General features: G+C 36.9%; 1 pseudogene; it reads right to left on the reverse strand.

Moving 5' to 3' along the window:
• Window positions 1-8,432, reverse strand: part of LOC140512171 (zinc finger protein 330 pseudogene) — a 68,053-nt pseudogene extending 59,621 nt beyond the window's left edge.
• Between the last annotated feature and the right edge of the window lie 1,848 nt (window positions 8,433-10,280).

Consider the following 10,280-nt stretch of genomic DNA (forward strand, 5'->3'; position numbering starts at 1 on the left):
TATTCACCAAGCCTGAGGCTGTATGTCCTATTCCATATTCCACATTTATCCACTTTGGTAATGAAAACAAGGAAAGCTTTCTGCAGTGTCAACCAATGTCTATTCATTCTAGATCCTTACGTTTTTGCCATCCTCTGATGCTCATTGAAAGCTAGCTTTCTCCAGAAAATATCAAACCTTGTCATGCCCTCTCCGAGTTTGATTGCTTTTTCTAATTAAAACCAACCCACTTCAAAAAAGCAAAAAGAAACCAAACATTTGTTAAATATTTGATATGGAAATGGCATCAGGTGAAGTGCTAAGGATTCAAAGATAAACTGAGAATCTTCAAGAAACTTGCATTGCATGGGGTGGGGGGGGAGTTAAATGTACATGGATAAATGCAAGTATAATAATTTGATGGGAAGATAGTATTTTGAACTAGAATATTATGAATGGTTTCCCAAGGAGAGTAACACACTATGCAAATTCAAATGAAAGTTAAGGATTTGCAGAGGTAAAGGGAAACTGAAATTCAGGGGTGGAAGTAGCCTATACAAATGAACAGAGATAGGAGGCAGAATGCAAGTTTGTCAAATAGCAAGAAAGGCAGGTTAGCTAGAACATACACTGTGTGCAAAGAACCTGACAAAAAAAGTAGAGACCTGCTATGAAAGGACCTTTCCAGGTAACTCTCTATTTTCTATCAAGGACTTTGTTTGGTTTTGACTCAGTGAAAATAGTGGCCCAGAGCTAAGTATTTTCTGATAGCTCAGTCTTCCCCCATTCCTTTCAGCTTCCTTTTGTGTATTGTCTTTCCCAATGGATTCTAAATTCCTTGAGGGTTGAATTATTTTATTAGAGCCTGGAACATAGGAAGAGTTTAATAAATTTTTATTGTATTGAATAGGATCAAAACACATTTTAAATGACAATTTTAATGATGTGAATTTTACCCCAGAGGCAATAGAATGCTAAAGAATGCTGTTTTAGCAGTACAGCAAACAGTCCCACAAAGTTTATGTTGAAATTTGTGAACTGAGATGTAAAAAAACTGGAATTCAGGAAACTAATTAGGGACTGTTATAGGGACCCAGGGGAGAACTTATGATGGCTTATATAACATGGAACCCATATAAGTGGAGAGAAAAAGATGATTATAGAGGTAGAATCCATATAACTTCTTAGGAGTAAAATATGTAGGAGAGGAAAGAGTTGAGGATGACTCTTAGATTATACTCTAGGATGAGAAGAAAGATAGGGGGCATCCACAAAAGATATAAAGACAATTGGTTTAAGATTGAGTTTATTGTGGAAACATAGTGACTTTCATTTTGGACATGTTGAGTCTGAGATAGCTTTTGTAATATGTAGTTGGAGATGTTTAAAAAGCAGTTGGTGATCTGGTAGTTTGGGGCTAGATCTCAGAAGACAGACACTTAAGTGACATCATAATTTATACATAGGGACCTAATGAAATTTTTTATGAATTCATAGAAGTTGATGTGATCCCTAAGAGGGAAAGTCTGGAGGAAAAAGAGGGCCCAGGAAAACAAACAAACAAACAAAACAACAACACACATTTTTCTTACATCTCCTGACACTTAATGTCTGCAGAAGGAAGTAACACATTTTTTTACTCATTACCAACATTTTCAGACTCTTCCTTTATTCCTGTATGTTAAAGTACATTCCTTTAGAAATAATGGCTTTTGATATTTTAAAACTAAAGAGTTTTGTGCTTGAATAATTCATTTATGTAATAAAGATTTGAGGCGAGAGTAAATTGAACAATGGAGATAAATCACATGAAGTTAATCATTCACTTTTGGGTTAGTCAGGTTGACATTTAAAAGTGAATACCTGGTATACCTGTTAGTAATCATCATCAGTCAGCTAGTTTTAAATAATAATGATAATATCTAGCATTTATATAGCATTTAAAAATTTGCAAAGCACTTTACAAACATCTCATTTTATGCTCACAATAGACCTGGGAGTTAGATACCAATATTATCCTATTTTAGAGTTGAGCAACCTTAGGCAGAAAGGCGTTTAATGTCTACTCAGAGTCATGCAGCTAGTAAGTATGTAAGGGTCAAATTTGAACTCAGATTTTCCTAAACTTAAATCCAGACTACAATCTCTTGGGTCACTCAACATTTGGGTGTGCATAGGACACAGAACTTGTGGTCAGAAAGATCTATGTGTGCATGGGACACAACTTGTGGTCAGAAAGAGCTATGTTAAGGTTACAGCTCAGACATGTGTTAGTTATGTGAGTATTTGCAAGTGTCTGCCTTAATTGCCTCATCTGCAAAAGGAGAACTTAATGGCATCTAACATCTCTTCTGGCTCTCATCCTGTGATCAAATAATCATTATATTCCTTGGGAATATCATGTTCCCATAGCAGCACACTGAGAGTGGAATACCATTCTAAGACATTAATGCTAATGGATTTTGATGCTCTTGTTGGCATATATAGCAACAACTCATTTATTTTTATAGTGCTTTACGGTTTAAGAAATGGTTTCTTCACAATGGCTTAGTGAGGTAGTTCATATACTAGTACCTTTTCGTTTTTGTCATCAGGGAAACTACCACTCAGAAAATTTAAATCATTAGTTCAAAGATATACAACTAGTATATGCTGAAAGTGGGAATCAAAACTAAGTCTTCTGAATTCAAGTTCAAAAATATTTCTGTGATATCTCCCAGATATTACACTCATTCATTTATTGATACATTTTTCATCTATTTTATCAAACATTCATTGGCCATTGAGCAATGCTGTCTCTGGGGAGCTAGGTGCCACAGTGGTTAGAGTGTAGGACTTGAAGTCAGAAAGACCTGAGTTCAAATCTGCCTTTTGAAACTTAGTGTCTCTGTGACCCTGGGCAAAACATTTAACTCTGCCTCAGTTGCTCGTTTGTAAAATGAGCTGGAGAAGGGAATGACAAACCATTCCATTATCCTTGCTTACACAAAGAAGAGTTCACAGAAACTAAACAACAATAACATGGATATTTTCTGAGGCTTAGGATTAGAGGTAGTCCTAGCCTGCATCCAGGACTCCTTAAAACTTGCACCATTTTAAGAGCAACAAAAGAAATTCAAGTTCTGAAATGGTTCATAGGAGAAAGACAGAATACTGTCTACTGAGGAGTAAAGGTACGTTTCCAGATACATATTCCAGAAACCAGAAACATTCACCCAGTATTGCCCATTTTGTCTTTCTATACAAAATCAACTCTGAAAACAAATATTAATTAGTATAGGAATTTGATATGTTATTGAATACATTTCAATTTATAGGAGTACTAGATAAATAATTCGTAAATGATATGAAATATCATTGATTATCTTTCATTCCTTCCTCTTCAAATGTTAACAATTTAGTTTAACATCATTGTTTCTGTCTCTGAAGTTTCTCAGAACTGTTCACAAACTGGACTACTGTTTTCCCTTTGCCTCTAGTGCTCATTGATGCAGAGTATTGTAGTGAGTAAGTTGGGTGTCTGCATGTATCTTTATCACTGAAGGAGTGAGCCACAGTGGAAGGCATATGATATTAGGAGACAGATCCAAATCCTGTTTCCACCTGTTACTAGCTAAATGAGGCCTTGAGTAAATCATCTAATCTCTTTAAGGCTCAGTTGCCTCATCAATAAAACAGGGGTAGTCATACTTTCACTGGTGATTTTACAAGACTGTTATGAGGCAAGTACCCTATAAGGTATAAAGTGCTGTATAAAGAAATTAGTACCACATAGGTACTATCATAACTGGAGTGAGACCAGTCTTTGGGCCTCCCCTCTATCTTCTTCAAACTAAATCCCCTAATATTCCCCAGCATGGTGGTTGCTTGCCCAACAGTCTTCTGTTATATATAAAGAATAACTTTGGATATTCAAGATTATGGGGTGCTCTTTCGTTAGGGGTGCTGTGTTTCCATGTTACCTCCTACCTTCCCTTATATCAAGAATGCCTGTTTATAGCCATGATTGACTTTTGTCCTACATGGGGTTCTCTTCATTCTACTTTTATTTAAGTAGTCCCAGAAAGTCTCTTTTGAATTCACTAAGATTTCTAACATTGAGCATTTTTTTTTAGCAGTTTATGTTGTATATTTATTTTTAAAATAAAACTTAAGGTAGGACACTATTTTTAAATCACTACACATTTTCTTTTTTTTCTTTTTTTAAATTAATTTATTTAACTTTTAACATTCATTATCACAAAATTTTGAGCTCCAAATTTTCTCTCCATTTGTCCCCTCCCCCATCCCAAAACACTGAGCATTCTAATTGCCCCTATCACCAATCTGCCCTCTCTTCTATCATCCCTCCCTTCCCTTGCCCCCATCTTCGCTTTTGAACTGTAGGGCCAGATAACTTGCTATACCCCTTTACCTGTATTTCTTTTTTCCTACTAGCAAGAACAGAACTCGACAGTGGTTCCTAAAACTTTGAGTTTCAACTTCTCTTCATCCCTCCCTACCCACCCATTCCCTTTGGAAGGCAAGCAATTCAATATAAGCCATATCTGTGTAGTTTTGCAAATGACTTCCATAATAGTTGTGTTGTGTAGGATTAACTGTATTTCCCTCCATCCTATCCTGCCCCTCATTGCTTCTGTTCTCTCTTTGGATCCTGTCCCTCCCCAAGTGTTGACTTCAAATTGCTCCCTCCTCCCACTGCCCTCCCTTCCATCATCCCCCCCACGCTGCTTATCTCCATCTCCCCCACTTTCCTGTATTGTAAGATAGGTTTTCATAGCAAAATGAGTGTTCATTTTATTCCTTCCTTTAGTGGAATGTGATTAGAGTAAATTTCATATTTTTCTCTCACCTCCCCTCTTTTTCCCTCCACTAAAAAGTTTTTTGCTTGCCTCTTTTATGAGAGATAATTTGCCCCATGACATTTCTCCCTTTCTCCTCCCAATATATTTCTCTCTCACTACTTAATTTCATTTTATTAAGATATGATCCCCTCCTATTCCATTCACTCTGTGCTCTCTGTCTCTTTGTGAGTGTGCATGTGTGTGTGTGTGTGTGTGTGTGTGTGTGTCTGTGTGTGTGTATGTGTGTAATCCCACCAACTATCCAGATACTGAAAAGTTTCAAGAGTTACAAATATCGTCTTTCCATGTAGGATTGTAAACAGTTCAACTTTAGTAAAGTCCCTTATGACTTCTCTTTGCTGTTTACCTTTTTATGTTTCCTTCATTCTTGTGTTTGAAAGTCAAATTTTCTTTTCAGCTCTGGTCTTTTCATCAAGAATGCTTGAAAGTCCTCTATTTCAATGTCCACTGAAGGATTATACTCAGTTTTTCTGGGTAGGTGATTCTTGGTTTTAGTCCTAGTTCCTTTGACTTCTGGAATATCCTATTCCACGCCCTTTAATCCCTTAATGTAGAAGCTGCTAGATCTTGTGTTATCCTGATTGTATTTCCACAATACTTGAACTGCTTCTTTTCTAGCTGCTTGCAGTATTTTCTCCTTGACCAGGAAACTCTGGAATTTGGCCACAATGTTCCTAGGAGTTTCTCTTTTTGGATCTCTTTCAGGTGGTGATCTGTGGATTCCTTGAGTACTTATTTTTCCCTCTGATTCTAGAATATGAGGGCAGTTTTCCTTCATAATTTCATGAAAAATGATATCTAGACTCTTTTTTTGATCATGGCTTTCAGGTAGTCCCATAATTTTTAAATTGTCTCTCCTGGATCTATTTTCCAGGTCAGTTGTTTTTCCCATGAGATATTTCACATGATCTTCCATTTTTTTATTCTTTTGTTTTTGTTTTGTGATGTCTTGGTATCTCACAAAGTCATTAGCCTCCATCTGTTCCATTGTAATTTTAAAAGAACTATTTTCTTCAGTCAGCTTTTGAACCTCTTTTTCCATTTGGCTAATTCTGCTTTTGAAAGCATTCTTCTCCTCATTGGCTTTTTGAACCTCTTTTGCCAATTGAGTTAGGCTATTTTTCAAGGTGTTATTTTCTTCCGCATTTTTTTGGGTATCCCTTAGCAAGGTGTTGACCTGCTTTTCATGCTTTCCTTGCATCTCTCTCATTTCTCTTCCCAGTTTTTCCTCCACCTCTCTAATTTGATTTTCAAAATCCTTTTTGAGCTCTCCCATGGCCTGAGGCCATTGAATATTTATTTTGGATGTCTGGGATATAGAAACCTTGATTTCTTGGTCTTTCTCTAATGGTAAGCTTTGTTTTTCCTCATCCAAAAGGAAGGGAGGACATATCTGCTCACCAAGAAAGTAACCTTCTATGGTTTCATTTTTTTTCCCCTTTTCTGGTCATTTTCCTTGAGTTCTGAGTGTCCTCTCCACACCCACCATGCCTCCAGATCCGCCCAGCTAGTGCTTGGGGTCTGAGATTCAAATGTTGCTTTCCAGCCTCAAGGCTTTGGGAGGGGGCAGGGCTGCTATTCAGTTGAGATTAAGTTCAGGTGCTTAGGTGGGGCCAGGGCCGCCATTGGGGGCTTACTTCCCTCAGGGGGTATATGTGGAGACTTTCCACAATGGACCAGAGTTCCTGCCTGCTTTGGGAGCGCTTGTCTGTGGCTGCCTCCACTGCTGCCTCCCAAGGGGGCTTGAGTTATGGAGACACCCTGCTCCCCTCTTGGAGAGCTGAAAAGACCCTCTCACTGACCTTTGCCACCAGTGGGTGAAGGGACCTGCTCGGCTGCTGGAGATTCTGTCCCTGAAGCTTGCTTGGATCTGCTCCTGTAGATGCCTCGTAGCCAAGGCAAGTCTGGGCTCTGCTCCTGGTCTGGTGTGCAATGGTCCTTTTAGGTAAGTTTTTCAGGTCTCTCTGGAACAGAAATCTCCTCCACTCTGTTGTTCTGTGGCTTCTGCTGCTCCAGAATTTGTTGGGAGTTCCTCTTTACAGGTATTATATGGGCTGTGGGTTCAGAGCTAGCATATGTGTATCTTTTTGCTCCATCATCTTGCCCCCCCCATTTTCTAATAATAACCTATTTCTAAACACTCAGACTGTATCTATCAATCTGATTGGAAGTATGGAGGAGGGGGAAGAATGAATAAGAGTCATAATTTGCAGAAGCAACTCACTGTCTCAGTCATTAAAGTACTGGGATTAGAATCTAGAAGACCTTGATCTATATCCTGTCACAAATTTTCTTATCTGTGTGACCTTGGAAATTGACAACCTCTTTTCTGTATCAGTTTCCTCATATGACAGTGATGACAACAGCAACTTTTTTGTAAGATTTTTACAAGAATCAAATGAGATAACATATGCAAAGTGTTTTGTAAATATTAAAGTGCTTTTCAAATGTTAGCTACTATGATCATTATTATATTTTATCATATCTTGGGAGATAAACCAAAAGTAGCTTTAAAAATTAGTCTAACTGTTATTTGATAAAACAATGAACTAGTTAAATAATTTTTAAACTCTGTCATGTAGGCCTGACACAATCATTTAAATAATGTATCCTATTCTTTGCTCACTTTTATTAGGAGAAATCTAGTGGTGCATGAATCTTCTTCGTTATTAAAACAATAGCAGATGCCACCTGATTCCTGTCTGTGGTACATGTTATGCACAAGATGTCTTAAAGTCTAAGTGTAATTTTTAAGCTTTAATAACTTAAATTTTAATAGCTTAAATCTGTGCTCAGATGTTTGGGATGGTTTATATATCTCCTATTATTTTCCCCAATGACTATGATAACTCAAATTCAAATAGAATTATTTTAATCTTCCAGCCATTCATATTTCAGTGCATTTAAATGATAGACTACAAAAAACAGCAACATGTAGATTATAGTAACTTAATGATAATTTCTTCTATTCTCTTATTAATGGAAGAAAAATCACTCACTAGTACACAGTAATTGCAGTAGTTTGGTTCCTGAAGGGGGTTAGATACATGGGGAAAGAAGTGCAGCTTCTTTTATATTGAAATCAGTAATACAAGTATCATACTTTTTTAGTGTTCACCTTGTACTCCAAGGAAGATATATTCATGAGCTTCACCAGACCAAAAGAAAATAGATCGAGGACAATTTTTCAAGCAATGCAAACTGTTCGTTTCATTTCCCCATAAGTCTTTTTGTCTTCCACACACATAAAGCCAAACCCAAAAGCTATCTCTACAACCTCATTTAATCCCTTCACTGCCTTGATAACCTATCTTATGGTATTTTATCTTTATTATGCCTATGAAAGAAAGTGCTTTCAACTGCGATTTTAAGTGACACCAAATTGCAACTCAAACGCATATCGTAAAAAAGGTAAAGCACTGCAATATATGAAGCATAAGTTATTGAGAGGCACAAATGGCAAAAAAAATCTTCTTTTGTACATTTGGACTGAATTGAATACTCTCAAGGAATTGTGCTTACATCAATGTGGGAACTTCCTTCGTAAGTCCTTCGCTGCTTTGGTGGATGATATCTGGCCAAATCCATGCTAACCTGGTGAACAACACTTTGGGTAAAAACATCTAGTCACTAGGATAGACTGGTTCTCAGTCTGTTGCTGTGGTGATACCTAAAGTCTCTCCAGTTTGGAAGGGATTGTCAAGGCTTGTTGGTATGTCTTTCAACAACATCCTCACTGTTGTGTGGTATCAGAAGAACTCTAGACTGAAGGTATAGTATGACATTGGCAGTAGCATTGAAATAGCAATAAATGAGATGGGGATAGATGAGAAGCAAGATGCATGTGTGAATATTTGAAGTAAAATCATTAAACAACTTCAAAGGATTTATCTACTGTTCCTTTTTGTGCAGGTAGAGTTAACGTTAATCTGGATATCAAGGGTTCTATTGGCTGCCTACTGAAGCTTAGAAACTTTTTATCAGAATAATATTTTAAATGCATATAATGAAATATGTAAGATTAAAAAGAAACAAAGGACATTGAAATATAAATACATTTTAAAGGCTAAATATTAATTATCCTTGCCTTACTTAATCAATTATAGTTTGGATTTCTATAAGCACACTTCTGTTACTTGTGACTTTAATATAAAAAGGTTTCATTCATGTGTTTGAATATATATATGTATAGCATGTATGTGTATATATATACTATAAATACATATTTTATATATATGTATATATATTTATACATACATATATATATAAGCATAGTAACAATAGATGAAAAGATCAAAAGTAACCAGCTCTCCCCTGTCTTGGAGCCTTTAAGTACTTGAATTTTTCTACTTTCTACTTCTACAGGTTTAAAGAATGGGCTTCAGCATACACATATACATAGTATACACATATCCTCAAGGTCATAATGGATGAAAGTCAATCAATAATCAGCCTTAAATTGTTCTTCCTAGCTTCTGACAATTAAAAGAATAATACCCAAACACTATTTCCAACTTTATCCCCTTAAAAGGAATAAAATCTGTGATTTCACTAGTTAAATGTTGATTCTTACTTCCTGTTACTACTTTAAAATTTTCTATTCCAAAATGAAAAAAAAAGTATAACAGTATAACTGAACTTCCCATTTATTTCAAGAAAGTTCATATTCTGAGTAATCAAAAAATGAGTGACAGATATGGATTACATATTTTTAATCAGCTATTAAATATTCAATAGAATGAACATACTTTATATCTACCCTGTTCAATGTAAATTGTCATATTGCACTATGGGATTACACATCAAAGCCTCCAAGAAAAATATGAAATGGTGTCAGGTAAGGGAAGAGCTCAAAAAGGATTTTGAAAATCAAGTAAAAAAGATAGAGGAAAAATTGGGAAAAGAAATGAGACTGACAAAAAAAAAATCATGAAAAAGTAAGTCAACAGCTTGATAAAGGAGACATATAAAAAAGTACTGAAGAAAGTAACATCTTAAAAAAACAGACTAGGGTCTCTTAGCACGTGTGGAGCCAAGAGGACAGTAGGCTCCGCTCCTCTTCTTTCCTCTCTCCCCTCCCCTCTCTCCCTGCTTGTACTTCTACTTCCAATCCCTTAAGCTTAGCCTCCTTAGGAAATCTCCCCCTCTTCCTCCTAAGGAAGACCCCCCTGCACTTGTAACTAGACCCTGTAATAAAGCTCAACCCTTGTTCGACTCTGGAACGTCCTTTCTCTCATATGTGCATCCGGTTTTGGCCAACCGAAGACCTCGGAGGTGAGGTAAGAAAGACTCGGGTAGCCCAATACAGGCCTCTAGGCCTGGCAGTTGGCGCCCCAACAGGGATTGGGAGCGCAGATAATCCTGGGTGCTTTTGGGGTACACCCGGAAGGGGCTGTGAAAGAAGCGAGTCCCGAATCCTAGATTTGGAAGGAGAGA

Source organism: Notamacropus eugenii, chromosome 6 (genome assembly GCF_028372415.1).
Source record: "Notamacropus eugenii isolate mMacEug1 chromosome 6, mMacEug1.pri_v2, whole genome shotgun sequence".
NCBI classification, from domain to species: domain Eukaryota; kingdom Metazoa; phylum Chordata; class Mammalia; order Diprotodontia; family Macropodidae; genus Notamacropus; species Notamacropus eugenii.